Source organism: Lithobates pipiens, unplaced genomic scaffold (genome assembly GCF_037356315.1).
Source record: "Lithobates pipiens isolate NorthernLeopardFrog02 unplaced genomic scaffold, aLitPip1_a1.2 Scaffold_10, whole genome shotgun sequence".
Taxonomy (NCBI): domain Eukaryota; kingdom Metazoa; phylum Chordata; class Amphibia; order Anura; family Ranidae; genus Lithobates; species Lithobates pipiens.
The window spans coordinates 208,428,146-208,442,218 of NW_027507686.1; positions in this window are offsets into that span (position 1 = coordinate 208,428,146).

Sequence of the window (14,073 nt, forward strand, 5' to 3'; positions counted from 1 at the left end):
GTGTTTTGGGTTTTTTTTGAGCAGAAAGCAGTGACTGTCAGTCAGTCACTGCTCTCTGCTCCTCCAGCACTCACTGGAGCACCGGGCAGGAAAAGGGGCAGGAGCGGATGGCTCAGGCTCTCGGCAGGACAAGAGGCTAAGCCAGCTGCCTGCAAGGCATCTGGGCTGATCCCAACACAGAGTCTGGTGTGGCTCTGTGAAGTCAGCAGACTTCTGGGTCACAGGAGAGCACAAATAAGTGCACCCCTATGGTACCACATGAGAAGTATGGCCAAAAGAACTTTGGCCATACTTCTTTTTTTTGAGTAGACCCTGCATTTTTGCTTCAAGGTCCACTTTAACTGTAAATAATACCTCTCTAACCTGGACACTTAACCACTTCAGCCCGGAAAGGATTTGCCTCTGTGACGTTTTAACTGACACTTGCGCAGTCGTGCGGCGCTGTACCCAAACAAAATTGACGTCCTTTTTTTCCCCACAAATAGAGCTTTCTTTTGGTGGTAATTTGATCTCCTCTGCGTTTTTTATTTTTTGCACTATAAACAAAGAGCAACAATTATAAAAAAAAAAACTTTTACTTTTTGCTATAATATATGTCCAAACAAAAAATATAAAAAAAAACAAATGTATTCATCAGTTTAGGTCGACATATATTCTTCTAAATATTTTGGGTAAAAAAAAAATCTCAATAGGCATATATGGATTAGCTTGTGCAAAAGTTATTGCGTCTACAAACTTTGGGATAGATTTAGGAACTTTTATTGCTTTTTATTGTTTTTACTAGTAATGGCAGTGATCTGCGATTTATAGCGGGACTGCAACATTGCGGCGGACAAATCTGACCGCAAATAAGACTTTTTGAGGACCAATGACATTAAAATATATCAATTCAGAGATCTATATAAAAATTACACTGGCAGAAAAAGGGTTAACACTAGGGGGCGATCAAGGGGTTAACGGTGTTCCCTGGGTGTGTTCTAACTGTAGAGGGGATGGGCTACCAGGGACATGACAGAGATCACCATTCCCGATCACTGGGAACAGTAAATCTCTGACATTTCCCCTCTCAGAATGGGAAATCACTTTGTTTACAAAGGCAGTTGCACCATTCTGCCTCTATAATAGGCAACCGTGGGTTGCCGGCGGACATTGAGTCCGCCTGACCCATGGGCATGCTAGTGCAGCAGGAGCCAGAGTGAGCCGTCATACGGGTACGGCGATTCGCGCCGGGAGAGCCGACCTGCCGCAGTATATCTGCTTGAGCAGGTCGACTATTGGTTAAAGGATAAATTCACTTTTAAAAAAATAAATAAATAAAATAAAAGAATAAATGCACATGTGAACTACCGAACTACCATAGCACTGTGGAGCGTTGTTCTCCTTGAGAACTACAAGCCAGCAGCCGCAAAGGATGGCGGGGCTTGTAGTTCAGTCACATACAGAGCTGTGTGGGCAGAGCCCCATGCGGCCACGCTGATTTCAAAAAGTGACATCCAGTACAGGGAACTTCTCCCAGTACTGCTGCCACGGGGGGAATCGGCAGCAGTTGCAGCATTGGGACCATGTTCCCAAAGTTGAACTTATCCTGTAACCTATTCTACAAAATTACATGTAAAAATGATGTAGGCTGCCATTGCTGGCTTTTCCTTTTGGCAATGCTCATCTTCTGGCTGTAATGCTGATACTTTGTCTTCAAAGAGTCAGTAATCTGAAACAAGCATAGAGATGGGGAATTTTAATACTTATATACAGCATGCTTGTTTAGAAAGAGGCATTTATACATAGCCCTAATACTTTAAGAATGAAACATCCCAAAAAAATGTTTGGGCCACCAGGAGCTTTTTCACCATAATGTTCAAGTATGTACAGCACATACCTCGCAAAGTGATTCCCTCCAGCGCCATACTGTCCTCACTGCTCTTTATCCTCATTGCTTTCATCTTCCTTAACTCTCTTTATGGGTTCGGAGGCTATGGTAATCTTGATTAGCAGGATGACATAACTCTAGGCCCTTGTACACACGGTCGGACATTCCAACCACAAAATCCATCTGATTTTTTCCGACGGATTTTGTCCGAAACTTGTGTTGCATACACACGGTCGGACAAAGTTGTTGGAAAATCTGATTGTTCGGAACGTGATGACGTTTGTTCGTTAGGACGGGACTACGTTCAGGCTAGTAGCTAATAGCTTTGGTCTCGTAATTTGATCTGAGCATGCGTGGCACTTTGTCCGATCGGAATTCTCTACAAACAATCGGACAAAGTCCGATCGGATCATGTTGTCGGAAAATTTTATATCCAGCTCTCAAAGTTTGTTGGTCGGACATTCCGACTGAAAAAGTCAAATGGAGCCCACACACGGATTATCCGACAACTCGGTCCGATCGGACATTTTCCGTCGGAATGTCCGACCGTGTGTACAAGGGCTTGGAGATATTTTATCCCAGCATGGAATCGTGCCTGGTTTGTACACTAGGCTGCACATGGCCCAGTGTAAACCTAAGAAGAAAAGAAAAATGCTTACAGGCTGGAGAAGCATTATTAACAAGAGACATGCATTTTTTCAGTCATGAAAACCTACCGTCAGCCTTTATTTTTTTTTAAATAAACGAGATTACTTTTACTTAACACTTTACCTACTATTAACATGGTAAACTACAGTATACTGTCTATTCCCCTTACCCTTACCCTTTAACATGACATTTCATTCCATATTCCATCACCCTGTTCCCCTTCTTCCTCCCAACCCCTTTCCCTTTTTTTTTCCTTCCCCTCCCTCGTGCCCCCCCCCCCTCCTTTTGTCAATTCTCTTTTGCCCTCATCCCTATGTCTCGTACCTTTTGTTGCACCAATAAGAACGACCCCAATTAGTCATACATGGACTATCAAACACATATCTTTTTATTTTCACCAATTTATTGAGATATTGATATACATATATTATCCGTACCCCATGTCCGCCATAGGGGGAGCCTTTTGGGCGCCCTCATCTTTGTCTTGACTGCCATCTGAGTGATGGTTCTTCTTGGGTAAGCAAATCAGTGATCATCTTCCCCTCATTATGACTTATTGGAACATTGTTAAAATGCTCTTTTTCGTTCTGTTTTAGATTATACTTTTTATATAATTTCTCCTGAAGAAGCAGCTACAGTCGTGAAACATGTCGGCTATACAGTACATCGAGAATTCAATTTTTCCATGCCCTTAGCGTATGTCTGACGATACCATGTTACCAGCCGACTATTTGTATAATACATGAGCCGATGATGTTACTACCAATTGTTTTTATCCAATTTGTGTCTTTTTAATATTTTTGTAAAAATAAAACTTACATTTGGTTTTTCTCTATTGAGGGCTTAGTAGTGGTTGCCCTTAGTTTCTCTCCAAATATCATTACTAGGATGATGATACCCCCATATTATCCAAACTGTTTGTATAGATAGAGGCTTAAACTTTATTCTACTAACATCTGACTACTGAGTTTAACTGTAATTAAACCACAACCACAAAAAAACATTACTTCCACTATCCAGCCAATACTCACAATACCTTGTGCCAAGTTATACAAAGTAATTTTGGTGCTAAGAAGCTAATGCTCAAGTTGCACACAAAGTTAAATTGGAGGGATGACAATAAAGCTCCAAATGGCTGCAAATAGACCTTTAGGCAAAGAGAGAGAGTCTCAGCAGAAGAATCTACTGCTCTGCTCATGCTTTAGAAAACCCAGAATGCTCTGCAAAACCATTGTTACACCCTGTATTAAAAGTTCACTAGCAAAAAAAAAAAAAATATTGCATTCTGATAACTGCATGATATTAATAATGTGCTGATATTAAAACCAAGGCTGGGTTCACACATGCCCGGCCGCAGTTTGCAGTCCGGAGTCTGGTGCGGTTTTGTTGACTGGTTCAGGTGTCATTCCGGTGCAAATTTTTACTTGAATCTGCATCTAAACCAGATGCAAAATCGCACAGGACCCTTTTTAGAAATGGACTGCGGCCACCCCAAACGTGTGAACCGGCTCCATTCAAAACTGGTTCGATTCACGTTATTTGAATTGAATGCGGTTACAAACGCATCCGATTTGTATATAAGTAAACTGCAACCAAAATAAAAACTTCCTGATTCTAAATATGAATTATTTTATTTTATAAATATTCAGGCTGTGTTTCCTGCTGTCACATTGTTTTTCCGCCGCTGTGCAGATGTAATAACCTCTCTAGGTGGCTTATTTTGTAGCTGGGTTTATCTTAAAGGTTGTTCTGTAAGGGCACTGACTGCAACTGTCCAATGTACAGATAGCTGCAAGGAGGCAAATTTACAATTCTGTATCCAAATTGCTATGGTTTCTATCCTTCATAAGTCACAATCTGTAAACCGTACATGTAAACCAGTGCTTCATATACCTGTACCCAGTGAATTAGAAAACAAGGAAGCCTTAGGATCACCATGACATCTCAACATTTTCACAATGCAGTCAGCAAAAGCAAGCTAAGGTTTTTTGCCCATAACAGTTTTCCTTTAAACCCACCACCATTAAACCATTAATGATTTCCTGCCCCAGCAATAGGCTTTGCCCTGATGAAGTCCTATCCCAGCAATAGGCTTTGCCCTGATGAAGTCCTGCCCCAGCAATAGGCTTTGCTACAGACACAGAGCAGCCATATACATTACTACTTGGGTTATGCGCCACCTATAGGTGAATGGACACTGGTAGAATAACCAAAAACAGGAAGTGATCCCTTATATAACCCCTCACATACAGGAAGTACTCCAGTTTTGTAGCAAGCAATGAACTCCCAAAATAGAGGGAGGGGCCTCTGTGTCCCGTGATGTACACAAAGAAATGGATTTTACAGGTAAGTATGAAGAAAAAATCAAATTTTCTTTCTCATACATTGCAGGACACAGAGCAGCCATAAACATTACTTTCTGGAATGTCCCAGAGTAATAGCTTTGAGGGGAGGGAGACACACTGTATGAAAACACCATCAGATTTATACAGCAGCCTGCAAGACACTACTGTCCAACCCAAGTCCTCTGATGCCTTAACATCCACCTGATAAAATCTTGTGAATGTATATACCAAAAACCAACTGGCAGCCTTGCACATCTGGGTCACTGATGCTTGATGGTGAAAAGCCCAGAAGGTTCCAACACCCCTGGTAGAATGATCTCTAACCCCAAAGGGAGGAGCTTTGCCTTTTAGACCATAGGCCCGAGTAATTAACTGGTGAATCCAAAGTGAAATGGATGCCTTAGAAGCCGCTTGACCCTTCTTGGGGCCTTCCAGCAAAACAAAAAAACGCATCAGAACTTCTGATGCTTGCAGACCTTTCCAGGTAGACTCTGTCCGCCCGTACCACATCAAAAGGTGTAACTGCTTCTCTTCTGGCGAGCCAGGCTGAGAGAAAAAAGAAGGTAGAACGATGTCCTGATTGAAATGAAATTCAGAAACTACCTTAGGCAAAAAGGATGGAACAGGACGTAGCACCACTTTATCATGGTGCAAAATCAAATATGGCTCCTTACAGGAAAGGATCGCCAATTCGGAGACCCTTGCAGCCGAAGCAATTGCATAAAGAAAAGCCAACTCCCGTGTCAAAAGAACGGAACTTCATTGATTGGTTCAAAAGGCTGCTCCTGTAGCACCAACAAAACCAAATTCAAATTCAAAGGGCAAAGAGGTGATTTAACAGGAGGCAATAAGTGAATCACTCCCTGAAGAAAAGTCCGGACCAGGGAATGTGAAGCCAAAAGTACACTGATAAGGCTGAAACCTGCCCTTTAATTGTCAAGGCTAATCTTTTATCTAAGCCTGACTGAAGAAAATAGAGAATTCTCTCTACCAAATATGTGCAAGGATGCCAACATCTGGCCTCACACCATGCAATGTAATCCTTCCAAACCCTGTGATAAACCTTCCTGGTGACCGCCTTTCTGGCATTCACCAATGCAGTTATCACTGGTCCTGAGATACAACGATCTCCTAGCACCCTGGCTTCAGTAGCCACGCCGTCAAATTCAGGAAGCATAAATTTGGGTGGAATATAGGCCTTTGTGACAGTAGATTGAGCCGAAGCGTCCAAGGCTTGCCTATTGCTAATCTCACTACCTCCAGTTACCAGGCCCTCCTGGTCCAGGCCAGAGCTACCAGACTGATGTCATCTCCTCTTGGATCTTGCAGAAAAAATGTGGCAGAAGACGAATCGGGGGGATGCATAAATCAAAGAGAACTGAGTCCAGGGATCTACCTGAATATCTATCCCGATTACAAGTGGATCTCTTGCTCTGGATACAAACTGCTGAATCTTGCAGTTGAACCTAGATGCCAGCAGGTCTACATCTGGTGTACCCCACCGCTGGCAAATCTGCATAAACAACTGTGGGTGCATAGACCATTCTCCTGGATGTCCGCTTTCCAGTTCTCTACCCCCACAATGTGAATGGCAGACAGCACTGGCACATGCCTTTCTGCCCAGGATAACACATGACTGACCTCCATGTGGCCCAGACCACTCTTGGTGCCACCCTGATGTTTGACATAGGCCACAACTGTGGCATTGTTGGTTTGCACCTTTACCGGGTGACCCTGTAACTTTGATGTCACTACCTTCCACGACAGTGGAAGAAAAGACCTTCCCTGTACCAGATTCTGGTCTACAACCAACAGGCGAGACTTCCTCAAGCCTTGGGGATTATGATCATGCAGGAATTCAAAGCCTGCATCTTCCTGCTCCATGCAGACAGAATGTTCTGCTACAATATCCTGGAATGGAACTGGGCATACAGAATTGCCTCGAATGAGGGCCTTGACCCTTGGAGGCAAGAACATTCTTGCCTGGACTGTGTCCATAATAAGGCCTAAGTATTCCAGACTTTGAACTGGTTTTAGGGAAGATTTCTCTGAATTTTTGATCCATCTGAGATGTTCCAGGAATTGGACCGTAAGGGTCACATTCCTTATCAGAACCTGCAGGGATTGATCCTGAGTAGGAGATCGTCTAAGTAGCCTGCAATCAAGATCCCTCAAGATCTTAGAAGACGCAGTACGGGTGCTAGGATCTTTGTGATGACCCAGGGTGCAGTTGCAAGCCTAAAGGGCAGAGCCACAAACTGTAAATGTTGTTCCTCTATCACAAAGCGCAAACACCTTTGATGAAGTTGAAAACTTCACCCATTGTGGTGGGTTTAGTCACACGGACCTTCAAGGACTGCGTACGCTTTTAGCATGAGGGTCCACTCCCTTGGACCTGTACAGAACCCTGCAGGAATGCCTTAGAGCTGTGGTGTTCAGGATTGCACTACGCAGGGTCCAGCACCCGAAGGTTGCATTACAGGCAAAACCTTGTTGTTCATCCTCTAATCTTCTTTACGAGGCTCGGGTACCATTTATCTTAGCATAGCAGCTTTTTGAAATTGATCCGATCTAGAAATGCTGTCCCTTGATTCTTAAGAACCTGTGCGGGATTACAGCATGGAAGCTCACAGAGAGCTCAAAAGTGACCATCCACCATTTTAGACACTGGTGAAAAAACTGGAGTACTTCCTGTATATGAGGGGTGATATAGGGGATTACTACCTGTTTTTGGTTATTCTACCAGTGTCCATTCACCTATAGGTGGCGCATAACCCAGGTAGTAATGTATATGGCTGCTCTGTGTCCCGCGATGTACGAGAAATAAATAAATATTTTGGATATATTGTTTCGTGAATCCAATCGGTTAACAGCGTCAGCAAGAATTATGATCTCCACCTTACATTACCCTTTCCTGAAACTACGGTGCGCAATGGTTTTTAGATCACCATGCAGTTACAATGTGTATCACACAAAGTCTATCTGCATATTTCACCGTTAAGTTGTTTTTAGATTCCTGAATATTGTGAGAGAGAATGTTAAATGACGTGGAACAAATTGAATGTGACTGAAAATTTGAAGCTATAAATGCTTCATGAAGACTTATTGAAAGCTAAATATACTTTTTTTTTCTTCCCCCGAATCTCTGGAGTTTTCATGCGGATTTTAATGTTTGGGTTTTATTCATTTGCTAACTGCTCTTAAACTAACAAACTTTATTATCTTATTTTTCTGTTTGCATTTCTCAACCATCAAGAATCATTTTATGTTCTGGTTATGTTTTGCTTGCGAAAACATTCAGGTAAAGAAGAGCGATAGTGTGCAGTAACTCAGAACAGCCAATCAGACGGCACCGCTCATCACCTTGAAAAAGAGCAGAACAATAATATAGGTTTATTTTATTTTCTCTTAAGGTTTTAGTGAAAAAAAAAACATAATTAACATGCCAGATGGCTTTACATGTGAGCCTCCACATACACTAGATAACCAAAAGTATTGGGTCACCTGCCTTGACACACACATCAACTTTAATGGCAACCCACTCTTAGTCCATAGGGTTCAATATTGAGTTGGCCCAGCCTTTGCAGCTATAACAGCTTCAACTCTTCTGGGAAGGCTGTCCACAAGGTTTAGGAGTGTGTCTGGGAATTTTTGACCAATCTTCCAGAAGCGCATTTGTGAGGCCAGGCACTGATGTGGACGAGAGGGCCTGGCTCACAGTCTCTGCTCTAATTCATCCCAAAGGTCTTCTATCGGGTAGAGGTCAGGCCAGTCAAGTTCCTCCACCCCCAAACTTGCTCATCCATGTCTTTATGGACCTTGCTTTGTGCACTGGTCCAAATCATATGGTGGAGGGGGGATTATAGCGTGGGGTTGTTCTTCAGGGGTTGGGCTTGGCCCCCTAGTTCCAGTGAAAGGAACTCTTAAGGCATCAGCATACCAAGACATTTTGAAAATTAAACTTATTTGGTTCAGATGGTTTTAAGCGTGTGTGGCAGCAACCAGGTGAGGAGTACAAAGACAAGTGTGTCTTGCCTACAGTCAAGCATGGTGGTGGGAGTGTCATGGTCTGGGGCTGCATGAGTGCTGCTGGCACTAGGGAGCTACTGTTCATTGAGGGAACCATGAATGCCAAAATGTACTGTGACATACTGAAGCAGGGCATGATCCCCTCCCTTCGGAAACTGTGCCGCAGGGCAGTATTCCAACATGATAACAACCCCAAACACACCTCCAAGACAACTACTACCTTGCTAAAGAAGCTGAGGGTAAAGGTAATGGACTGGCCAAGCATGTCTCCAGACCTAAACCCTATTGAGCATCTGTGGGGCATCCTCAAATGGAAAGTGGAGGAGCGCAAGGTCTCTAACATCCACCAGCTCCGTGATGTCATCATGGAGGAGTGGAAGAGGACTCCAGTGGCAACCTATGAAGCTCTGGTGAACTTCATACCCAAGAGGGTTAAGAAAAATAATGGTGGCCACAGAAAATATTGACACTTTGGGCCCAGTTTGGACGTTTTCAGTAAGGGGTTTACTGACTTTTGTTGCCAGCGGTTTAGACATTAATAGCTGTGTGTTGAGTTATTTTGAGGGGATAACAAATTTACACTGTTATACAAGCTGTACACTCACTACTTTACATTGTAGCAAAGTGTCATTTCTTCAGTGTTGTCACATGAAAAGATAGAAGAAAATATTTACAAAAATGTGAGGGGTGTACTCACTTTTGTGAGATACTGTAACTTTCTCAAATAAACCCTAAAGTAGCACTCTACATCCTGAAATATTATTCATCATTATCTGCAACAATTATTTAACCCTTCACAATCACCCTTTTGTCACAACAGTGACAATTCTGAATCCTGTTTCCACTAGGCTTCATCCTATAAGGGTGATTACGAAGGATTAACCACTTCAGCCCTGGAATTACTTACCCCGTTAATTACCAGGCCATTTTTTGCGATACGGAACTGCGTTACTTTAACTGACAATTGCGCGGTCGTGCGATGCTGTGCCCAAACAAAATTTTTATCCCTTTTTCCCACAAATAGAGCTTTTTTTTGGTGGTATTTTATAACCTCTGTGTTTTATTTTTTATTTTTTGCACTATAAACAAAAAAAAGAGTCACAATATATATAAATATATATAAAAAAAATGTATTTATCAGTTTAGGCTAATATGTATTCTTCTACATAGTTTTGGTAAAAAATAAAAGAAGTGTATATTGATTGGTTTGCACAAAAGTTATTGCGTCTCCAAAATAGAGGATAGATGTATGGCATTTTTATTTATTTATTATGACATTTTTGATACTTTTTTGGGGACCAGTGATATTAATACAGCGATCAGTGCTAAAAGTATGCACTGACATTGTACTAAGGACATTGGCAGGGAAGGGGTTAACATCAGGCGCTCTCAAGGTGTTTAAAGTGGTTATAAACCCTTTACAACAATTTTATGCTACAGGAAAGCCTATAATTAGGCTTACCTGTAGTTACCCAGGATATCTCCTAAACCTGCACAGTTTAGGAGATATCCCCTGTCCCCTGCAAGTGCCGATGACATCGCACTGGGGCAAACTGAAGCAAGGGCACGTAAGCACCCTTGCTTCAGTCTGTGTGCCGTTACCGGTGGCTCCCGCGCGCATACGTGGTACTGACATCATCGTGGCTCCGACCAATCACAGCGCCGGAGCCACTATACCTGGAAATAACCCCCGGGAGAGATGTCGCCGGCCGGAGGGGGAGACGAGGATGGCTGTTGGGGGCTTCATTCTCGGGTAAGTAATTCATAATGAGCTAGTATGCTGTGCATACTAGCTCATTATGCCTTTGACTTGCAGGGTTTTTAAACTTTTTTACACGGGTTTAAAGTGGTTGTAAACCCTTATAGACCACTTTGACCTACAGGTAAGCCTAGATTAAGGCTTACCTGTAGGTCCAAGAAATATCTCCTTAACCTACACGGTTAAGGAGATATTTTACAAAAAAGGGCACCACTGTCTACAGCGCATGTGTGCCGTAGACAATGGTGCAGGTACTCTGGGTGCGCCACAAGTGAAGGCGAACATGCCGTCAATGAGACCCGGAAGTCACTTCGTTATACATGGTAGCGGCGGAGATGAAGAACGAGGACCGCTTCGGGTGCTTTGATCTCAGGTAGTTATTCATAATGAGCTAGTATGCTATGCATACTAGCTCATTATGCCTTTGCCTTGCAGGGTTTATTTTTATTTTTTATTTTGTTCAGGGTTAACTTCCTCTTTAATGTGTTCCCTGTTTGTGATTACTAACTGTATGAGGGACTGTGTGACTGGGGAAACACACAGATCCATCTTCCTGCTTAGCAGGAAGACAGATCTCAGTGTCATCCCCTGACAGAACGGAGATCTGCCTTGTTTACTTCGGCAGATCCCCATCGTCAGAGGCAAGCCGGGTCGGGTAACAGGAACAGGTATCAAGATGCAAGCAACAAGAACACGGAAACGCTGTAGAGCAGACAGCACTGAGTCTGTGCACTGGCAGAGTTTGCCAAAAGCTGTTACAGGGTGCGTGCTAATAAGCGCATGCACACACATGGTAATCTGACAGGTTGTCTTGGATTCTCATCCTGAATACTGGCATGTCCTTCCTGACAATGCGCACGTGTGCACGTATATGCGCGTGTGCACACACCTATGCCTCTGAAGATTCCTGCTATCCGCCTGCACCTGACCTGGCTTGTCTAATCACCGCACCTGCCTGCTCCTTCTGCTACCTCACTGCCAGCCCATCACCGACCCGGCTTGCATCCAGACTACTCTTCTGCCTCCGCATCTGCGCCTGACGCGTCCACCAGTGTATGACCCGGCCTGCCTATACCATCCCTCTTTTCTGCCTAGAGAATCCTGCTGAGCTACTGTTCCTCCTGTAGCTACTTCGGATTTCACGTTCTGTGACCCATCAGGCACTCGTGCGACTCTGCACTCCCACGCTCCCTGTCTGCTCTACCAGGGGGCCTCGAGTGAGAGGTGTAAGAGAGGCTGCCCGCTGCATATCAGGCTCTACCGTCAGGTATGTGACACCGCGGCTTCGGCCTAGTCCACGAGGCTGTACGCCGCGGACTAGGCCGAAGCCGCTGCCTCGCCTAAAAACTCCTGCCTGCAGCTCCCCAGGACCGACGCTGACACCGCTCCGGTCCTGAGGAGCTGCGGGCAGGAGTTTTTAGGCGAGGCCACGGCTTCGGCCTAGTCCTTGAGGCCGGACACTGCGGACTAGGCCAAAGCCACGGCCTCGCCTAAAAACTCCTGCAGCTGTGTAATGATTAAGACATCATTAGATCTTTTTTTGAATTCTTGCAAGCATTGTAAGCACCGGAATCTGACCTGGTATCAGCCTCTTGCAGTCCCTCTACAGCAGGACTGTAGTGTGAGAGGAAGAAGCAGCACAAGGAGCCAATCTGTTTATGTGCTGAAAAGGAGCCTGTTTATAGGAAGAGAAAGCAGAGAGATGAGCTCATTACTGTGCTGCTTCTCCTTTCACTGTCCAGTCACAGACTGCCTAGGCTCAGAGGAATTGCGCTAAATGATGCTGGCAGAAAAGCTCTGGATTAAAGCAGAGTTCCAGTCGACAACTTAAAAGTCAGCACTTTTATTAAACTTTTATTAAACACGCACTCACCTGCCCCAGGATCCAGTGATGTGGCCACCTGAATCCTTGATTCTCTCCCTCTCCTCTCGCTGGCATTACAACTGTGGGTCCCACTCGGCTTCACAGACTCCTGACCACTCTAATGGTCTATTTATTTGTATCTTGTTGTTTTTGCCTGGTGTTCTGCTTTAACAACTTGGCCTCCATTTGTCACAAGATAGATTTATTTAGGTAGACACAGATTGTAACATAGAATAGTAAATGAGGGAAAATAAAGGCACAGGTGGGGCAAACACGAGGCTGCCAGAGTCTTTGAATGTGGCTGGCTGAACCGTAACTCTGGTTAAACTTGAATCAGACTGCGAGAGCAGTGATGTATGTCCCGGCTTGTTTCTGGCTGAGAATAAATAGGACAGCTTTCAAACCAACGACACAAACAAAAGAGGCATGACCAAAGCACAGGTCAGAAGTTCAGAATAGCGCCAGAGTGCGATTCTTCCATTTTTGTTGATCAAAGAATAAACCTCGAAGGCTTCTATGGCAAGCTGTTCTCTGCCTAAAGATCCCATTTTTAACGATTTTTTTGATGTCTTAATGAATCTCTTTTTGCAGTTTGTAAAGTTTTTTCTATAGCTATCTAAAGCCCCGTAAATACGATCGGACTTTCCGATGGGAAATGTTGGATGTGTGGTTGTTGGCGACTGTGTGTATGCTTCATTGGACAATTGCTGTTGGACTTTCCGCCAACCAGGGGCATTACTAGGTCTGCAAAAGATCTGGGGCTAGAGCCCATAGCAGCGGTCACCAACCTTTTTTCAGGCCCACTGGGAGGGGGGGGGGGCACGTTGGTGGTAAGCCATATTGTGTGGGCAATGGCTGGTGTTGGCGCTTCAATCATCATGGCACCATGGTTTCAGGGTGATTGAGGTGCATTGTTTCTATTGTTATATTGTAATATATAATAAAGTGGTTCAACTCAGCGTGTCACTTGCCCTATCTCCTGCCACCAGATGCAGCGTGTCACTTGCCACCGTCGCCTGTCACCAGATGTAGCGTGTTACTTGCCACGTCACCTGCCCCTGGATGTGGATTGCCGCTTGCCACTTTCCCCTGGCAGCACATGTGGATTATCACTTGCCACGTCACCTGCCACCCTTTGCAGATTGTCACTTGTCATGTCACCTGCCACCATTTGCAGATTGTCACTTGCCACGTCACCGGCCACCAGATGTGTCATCTCGCTGCTCCCCGCCGCACCTCTGACAATGAAGCAAGGGGGTCTGGCAGCAAAGCAGAGCTCCACCGATGACAGGAAGCATGTGACCTCCACTCCACCGCACTGTGAGGGAGGAAGAGCACTGATGTGTGGCGGGCAGTGAGAGATGATGTCATCTCCCTGCTCTTGCCACACGCTGGTTAGGCAGGGACCCTGCAGCAAAAGATTCAGGGCTATGGCCCCAATAGCCACCCCTAGCAATGCCCCTTCCACCAACAAATGTTGGCTAGCATGTTCTCAAATTTTCCGCCAACAAATGCGTGTTGTAGGATTTTCCGATTGTGTGTACACAAGACTGTCAGACAA